Source organism: Ptychodera flava, unplaced genomic scaffold (genome assembly GCF_041260155.1).
Source record: "Ptychodera flava strain L36383 unplaced genomic scaffold, AS_Pfla_20210202 Scaffold_77__1_contigs__length_564769_pilon, whole genome shotgun sequence".
In the NCBI taxonomy this organism is placed as follows: Eukaryota; Metazoa; Hemichordata; class Enteropneusta; family Ptychoderidae; genus Ptychodera; species Ptychodera flava.
Window position 1 is genome coordinate 140789 of NW_027248399.1, and position 7029 is coordinate 147817.

Sequence of the window (7029 nt, forward strand, 5' to 3'; positions counted from 1 at the left end):
TCTTCATCCTGTCCTGTGTGCCGTCTCTCTATTATGTGTGAATCTATTGTAAGTCCCCCATTGCCTTTGCAAACATGCTATCAAATGCCACAGTCACATGTGATTATGGGAATGTCGGTTGTAAGTCAGTTGTGCCACTGCAAGATCTGCAACACAACACGGAACGGTGTGTTTACCAGTCCATTGCTGGAGACCACTGCTTCTCGTCAGTGAGCCCATTTCCCATCAGAAGCCACCATACTCCAGTCCCCATTCCTGACACAATCAATACCGAGACATCAAATGATGAAACATCAAGGGATAGTCAGAACAATATATGTGCAGTGAAGGCCGCAGAAATTGTGTTGCAGAATGTATCAGCGGTGCATATGCTGCTACAGTATGAAGAAATGGCAACAACACTTGTCAAGAAAAAATAGAAGCAAACAGAAGTGATGATAGTTTGATAAAGGTTAAAACCAAGGGCCAGGTGAGTTTTTTTACCAGCATTACTCTTGCTGATCTATACCCACATATCAATATGCAGTTAGATTTTGGAGTAAATTCTTCTGATAAAGCTATCATGGAATATGATAATTTGTAAATTTGTATTTGTAATAAAATTTATTTGGTTTGTAGTACATATGTGACCTGGTAGTTGTTCAACAAATTAATTGAATCAAGTAATGAGCTAGTCCAATTTCATTAATTTATCACCCACATATACTTTTGAAAGATAAATTTGGTTTTTCAATTTTTTGGTGTGATTTTTTTCAGCCATTGTGTTTAACATATACACCAAGCCATGAAAAACAACCTCAGAAGCTAGCACTAGGACAAGACGTCAGAGGGTGTTGCAGTTAAGTCAGAGGAGAGACATTGTCAGTGGTGGTGATGCGATGCTGCAGCTGAGTGAGAGGAGGTGAGACACCAACAAAAGGACAAGAAGGAAAATCCTCCAGATCTTGGGACTCACTCCTGACATACCTCCAGGTGCTGGCCTTCATTTGGAAGTTGCTATGGGAACAACATGGGCTGCCAAGAGGAAATTACGGCGTTACTTCAAGGCATGGCATGTGAATATTGGAAGTGAGGTATGTTATGCAGGTCATTTTCCCCCACACTCATCAAGGTCACTGTCCTTCTTGACCTCACAACCATGAATTTAATAAGTCATGTTTGGATTTTCTAGAAATTTAATTAGTTGTGTAAGAGAGAGAATTTTAGAACAGTAATTAGCATGTCAATAAAAGTTCTAGTTTGTTCTTATATAAGCACATGAGTATTAATATTGGGACAGCAGGCTTGCAGTCAGACTTTTGGGATTGTGTGCAAACTCTATTATGATCATGTAGAGAAAGACTGTGGATAAGTAATCTTGTTATCACATATTACTGAATATATGTGTTACTGTTGTTTTTGCATCTTGTTCATATTTGTCTTCAGGTCTAGCAAACTTACCCGGCATGGTACAATACCTACCAGTGAAATTTGGATAAAGTTAGGTGGGGACAAGGGTGAGGGAACCCTGAGAACGGTTTACCAAGTTGCTAACATCAGTAATCCAAATGTAGCAGATAATACAGTGATGTGGAGTACATTTGCAGCACCTGATTCCTATTAAAATTTAGAAATAGCTTTAGCTGTTAACAGAGGTCAGGTAGACAAACTGGATGGCACAAAGTGGAAGTAAGTCTAAACATGCATACTGTGTTTATTAAACAATGAACAGATTGTATCATATATCTATTTTGGTACAATATTTGGAACTTAAGATACATACATATTGGTTATCCAAGTTTAATACATGCATTATACTGCTGATCAAAAATCTGAAAAACAATGTGCAAATCTGTCCAAACTTACGCAGCATAAATATGATACCTACATTAAATAGTACAAAAGGCAAAGTTGTTTTCTTGCATGTACAAAATGCATTGATGTGTAGAAACATGGGCATTAATTTAGAATGGTGTGGACAATTGTCTTACATTCCACTTTGATTTATTTCAGGGACAAGACACTATTAGCGCGGATGATGGGAGATTATGAGTATCTGGCCAAGAGTTATGGATTGTCTGGACCAAATGGTATGAAATGTATACTTGCATGCTATGATTTATACGTAAGAAAAGTTGAGGCACTGACAGGACAGGCAGTTTATTGTGTACACTTCAGTTTTACCTATGATTTACATGTGTACATCCTTGACCTATCAGTTTGCAATATGTGCGTACTGTTAATAATCAGCATGCATTGTGTATGATATGCTGTAGAACACAATTATGATATTGTTGTAGTTTTTCATGACTTAAGACATTCACAGCTAACATTGATTAGTCAGATAAATTTAAAGGAAGGGGTACACAGTGGGTCAGATCTTGATAAATATTTGCAAGCTATGACAAATGATTGTTTTCCTCTGTAGAAATTCTTGTGTTTATTTCTCAATTTAATTCTTACACATAGTATTAATATGTATACTGGCAATGCAAAATGTAGTAACCATGAATTTCTTGAAATAAATATTTAAATTGATAAGTTTGCATATTACAGGTACATCCTCTCCAAGAGTTCACACATGCACATCAAATTGACTTCATGAACACTTGTCATGTCTATACCTACTAAGGTTTTAAGTATTTATGTCAGTTTTTGTTCCTTTTTCCTCAAATTGAAATATTTTAGGGAAATATTTTTGCGTATGCTGTGTGATTAGCAAGGAACAAGCACAGTTGCTGAAGGAGGAACAACCATTGTCATCAATGAAGAAGAGAACCCGTGATGATATCAGAAAATGTCACAGTGAATTTCTTTCAACAGGTGGAAACCTAAGGCATGCCATGCAGCACTACAATAGTGTCAGAAAGCCACTTTTCAATGTACCACTGCACAGAGTATGTACTAATCAATTCAATCCACTATGTTGTTTGTTTCCATTGGACAACTAAACATATAGCTCTGTTCTGTTTCAATCAGTTCACTTTACCTTTCTCTGAACAGTTCAACAGACCACACTGTGACCTATCTACATATATGCATGCCACTATGTCCATAATGGTGTGCACAAATAGAAGTTTATTAGTGAAGCTATATGCGAAAACAAGTTGACAATGAAGCAGCACATATGTCAGCATTTGTGATCAATCTAGTTGTTGTATATTTGTATGTTGTGTTTTCTTCATAAATAGGTAGGTATGAAAGTTACAAGATATTGTCATACATTAAAAGTAAAAGATACATGTGCTAACCCTTATATTTTATCACAGGTTGCAGTCCCAGGGTTGCACATCAGTCCTGGCTTGTTTTAAAAGTTTTTCACCATGATGGAAGCTAGCTGTGCAGTACTGGATATCAAGATCATCACGACTCTTGAGAGAGATGATGACATTGATGAACCCGTGCTGAAGCCTGCTGGATTTGACACATATGTAGCCATGTTGAAACAAGTCGAGACATTACAGTGTGAAGCGAAAGAACTCCAAGAAGAAGCTAAGACCTTGGCTGATAGTGTTGAAAAGGCTCTCCTTGCTGATGATGACTGTGACAATGATGATGATGATGACGGCAACAGTGAAGATGATGGCAGACCGCCACTATGACCTTTGGCAAAGTTAAAAAAGCCCAGGAGAAAGTGCAGGAACTCAGTGAAGAAGCTGACAGGAATGTTAGTATTTATGAATAGAAGACCATACTACATTAACAAAATAAAAATACATGATTTTGTGATAATATTGAAATCTTGTGAGACGCAATTAATTTCAGTGGCAGTGAGTTGCTAGCCAAGTCAAACTTTTTATCAAACTGGAATAGTTGCCATGTTAAATAAACATGTAATGTTTGTTTAGCATGGTGTTAAATTTCCTGTATCATGTGAGAACACCCACAGATAACCTGTCTAGCAACCTGAGATCTCAGAGGGTCTCCTTCATCTTTGAAAATGGTATATTGATACCAGAAGTAAGATCATTTTTGTGATGATAAGCAATAACATTGTCAATCTCAAGTGCACAGTCATGTCTATGCTGCATTTTCAGAATTTTGGCTTGTGCACATTTGTAGTGCAGTCATTTCCAGACAACACAGTGTTTATCTTTGTTTTCTTAGATATCTGAAGCTACAGACGTAAAAGCAAAACTGCCAAAACAATGTGGTTTTGTAGTCTGCGGTATTGACCAAGCTCTGCAGTCATTTGGTGTTGGACGTCATTCTTACCACAGGCAGGCATTCATCGGAAATCATATGAAACAAGTGCTGTAAAGTATGTGTTTTACAACTGTACACTGTTTTGTTGCTAAAGTCATTAAAAGGTTCAGTATTCTGCTTGTCATCAAGCTTTCAGTGTCAGATTTATTGTGTGTTATATATATACTACAGAAGATGTATTTCGTCTACATTATTTTGACCTACTTTCAGTGAAACAACTCTGTTTGCTTCTTTGAAAGAAAGTTATCATATCCTTTTTTTATTTTTTGTGTTTCAGGAAGAAAACATTCAAACGTTGTGCAAGAGCGTCATCAGGACCACGGCAAGATATGCCCATAGCTGAATGAACAGGCTGCACACATTTGTGGTCTGTATAAGCCAATATTTTCAAAATTTGCAGCCTGCCATAATCTTAGAGTACAAGCAATAGAATGTCAGATGAATATATTAGCATTCTCAGTTCAAACATATCACATTTAATGGCATATTACAGAGAACACTTTCCTAATGAAAGTGTACCCCCCAAAATGCATATGTTAGAAGATCATGTCATCCCTCAGATTGAAAACACAGGGTTTGGCTTTGGTTTCCTCACAGAACGGTGTAGAGAGTATCCATCATGAGATTAGGAAGGGAATGGACCGGTATAGTACAGTACCTGTCCATAATGGTTTAAAGAAATTAGAACTTATGGTAAGGGCAGCATGTGATGACCAATTCAAGTCATGTGAAAGTGCCAAAAACACAAAGGGTTCATACAGAACCAAATAAGCAACGTGAAATAATGATGGCCATAGTGATAAAAGTAAAGATAAATCATGATAAAATAAACATGTAAAGAACAAATTAATTAAGTCAATAACAAACCAATATGTAAATAAAAACATTCAAATCTGGTTCTTTCTATGAATCATATTTTTACTAAATTGATGCTTGTATTTTTAGTCCCCAAGATACCGTCCGGGGGACTTATAGGTTTGGTCATGTCCGAGCATGTGTCAGTGTGTGCGTTTGTCCGTCCATGCATCCGTCTGTTCACGCAGATATCTCAGAGATACATGGAGCGATTTCATTCAAACTTGGTACAAGGTTTACTTGATATGTCATACATATGCATGTCCAATATATATACATATGCATGATCCAATGTGGCCGCCATGCGGCCATTTTATTACAATTTTTTTGTACAGAGCCATAACTCCGACATGTTTCAACCGATTTTATTGAATGTTAGTACAAGGACATTGACCTTCATCATACATATGCACATCAATTTGTTTCACAACATTATCCAATATGGCTGCCATGCGGCAATCTTATTACAATTTTGTCATGTACGGAGCCATAACTCAGGCATATCTCAACCGATTTTATTAAAGTTGGTACAAGGACATTGACCTATGTCATACATATGCATGTCAATTTGTTTCATGATATGATCCAATATGGCCGCATGGCAGCCATTTTGTTACAATTTTTTCATGTCCTTAGCCATAACTCAGGGCCCGTCTAAATGGCTTTTATTCAAACTTGTACAAGGACTTTGACCTATGTCATACATATGAACTCGATATGGCTACCATGCCACCATTTTGTTACAATTTTTCATGTATGGAGCAATTACTCAATCATATCTCAACCGATTTTATTCAAAGTTGTTACAAGGACATTGACTCATGTTATACATATGTATGTCGATTTGTTTCACGATATGATCCAATATGACCAAATGGCGGCCATTTTGTTATGGGTTTTTTTCATGTCGAAAGCCATAACTCTGGCAAGTCTCAACCGATTTTATTCAAAGTTGGTACATGGACATTGACTTATGTCATACATATGCATATAGATTTTTTAGACAGTAAGATTAAATATGGCTGCATGGCTGCCATTTTGTTACGATCTTTTCATGTACAGAGCCATAACTCAGACATCTTTCCACCAGTATCATTCAAAGTTGGTATAAGGACATTGACCTATGTCATACAAATGCACATTGATTTGTTGAACGGCATGTAGCAGAATCATGTCAATTACCTAAGTTTCATAATTAGACTGATATGTCGAGAAATACTGCATCAGATTTCATGAAACTTGGTACAATGTTAAGCTTACGTTGCTTTAACAATGAAAAAGGCATTTATCAGTGTCATTTTAATTAATTTGTAATTGCTTATTTAATGAACTTTCCTAATTAGTGTATATCCACAAATACTGCGTCAAAATTTGATGAAACTCGGTACAGATGTTGATCTCATAGTTTGTAAACACTGCATCAAACTTTATGAAATATGGTACCGGTGATAATCTATTAGTGTTAGGATAGTATGCAAAAATGTTCGGCAACATCATGTTGATTCATTACTAATTGACTCATTTAATGACATTTTGTAATTAGGATGGCGGCCTACATTTTTTTTATGTTTTCATCACCGTGGAACTCATTCTTGGCCATTTAGCGCCATCTGTATCACAGTATTTTTATCATAGACCTAATTAATGAAGAGGACTCTATCCTCTCTAAGGACTTTTAATTAAAGTACAAATGAACAAGTGGGGACTGTGCCATCAACGACTTGTTCAATTTAAAAATGATGCTTGAAAAGTCATCTTTATGGTAAGTCCAGTACATGTAATGATGAATTAAATGTAAACTTGCCATTTTAGGATGTTTTCACATGTTCAAATGAAACTTCCTTCAGTTTTATCTTACATGAAATATCATTGGAAAAGTTAATTTTTTAGCATGAAAATAAAAATGAAATACTTCTAAATGCTTTCATTATGATTTAGTATATATACTAACAAGTACAGATGTAAATAACCTTGTTTTGCTTATCTATT

General features: G+C 36.1%; 1 long non-coding RNA gene across 1 annotated transcript; it reads left to right on the plus strand.

The window, feature by feature from the left end:
• The first annotated feature begins 2017 nt into the window (after positions 1-2017).
• Positions 2018-3540, plus strand: LOC139128912 (uncharacterized). Its single transcript, XR_011551447.1, has 3 exons — positions 2018-2069; positions 2803-2876; positions 3249-3540. It is a non-coding gene; the product is annotated as an uncharacterized lncRNA (long non-coding RNA).
• Positions 3541-7029: the final 3489 nt, after the last annotated feature.